Here is a 1,042-nt window from a genome sequence, read left to right as displayed (position 1 = left end):
CACAATGACCAGCTGGAAATTTGTAATAGTAGGGCTAGAAATAAGGTGTTCTTTCTCCAGAAATAATAGTTTCTAGTCTTTCTGTTAACACTGAAAGTTAGGTCCTGTTCACTATGCAGCAGTAACCCGGCTTCATAAGTGCCTTTTTGGTACTAGCGCACAGTTTGTAATTCTATTTCAACCTATGCATAGGCTTTATGACACATTATAACCTGCCTGACATCCAACTCCCCAGGTAAACCCTCCACTTTTTACCAGCTATTCTCATTTCCTTCCCTGCCTCGTCTCGCATCCTTTGACTACAGACGCTTTCATTCCCCGTCCCCCCGACCTGTCTCTCACCTACTGCCCTGCTCAATTTACATTTTAATTGATTGACTTTTTTGCATTTGTACTGGCCTCTGGCTGTCTCACCACTCCAGCCAGGAAGAGCACAGACCATCTGCAGATGATTCTTCAGCCTGATGAAGGGTGTTTGTGCCCAAAAGCTTGCAAAGAAGAATTTTTCCACATATTTGAGTTAGTATAATAAAATATATCAGATTTACCCAAAGAACCTTGTCTGCCTAAATGGTAATGAGAAATTAAGAACTAAAGTGAAACTGGTACATAGTAAGTTTAAAGCAAAGACAAGGAAGTTCTTTTTTTCACAAATCATGTAACTAAGGTGTAGTGCTCATTGCCACTAGGTGTTGTGGAAGCTGACAGTTCAATCAGAGTCAAAAAGGGAATTGGAAAAATGCTTGGCAGAAAGGTGAGTTGGTAGCTATGGAGTATTCAGAGTTAGAGGTACGGCCTCTAGATCAGAGCTTCCTAGACCTTAAATTCTGGAGGCTGCAAGTGAGAGAAGAACAATGGGAAAAACCCTGGTCACACCCTGTTCACTCTCCCTTTCAGCATGTACCCCCTGCCACTGTGTGACACGGGATACTGAGTAAGATGGACTTACGGTCTGACCCAGTAAATGGCAGTTATGTTCTGATATAGAAACAAGTTTAGAGAGAATTTGCTGGGTGTGTGTGTGTGTGTGTGTGTGTGTGTG

The sequence above is a fragment of the Alligator sinensis genome, unplaced genomic scaffold (assembly GCF_000455745.1).
Source record: "Alligator sinensis unplaced genomic scaffold, ASM45574v1 scaffold1843_1, whole genome shotgun sequence".
In the NCBI taxonomy this organism is placed as follows: Eukaryota; Metazoa; Chordata; order Crocodylia; family Alligatoridae; genus Alligator; species Alligator sinensis.
This window is presented reverse-complemented; position numbering follows the sequence as displayed.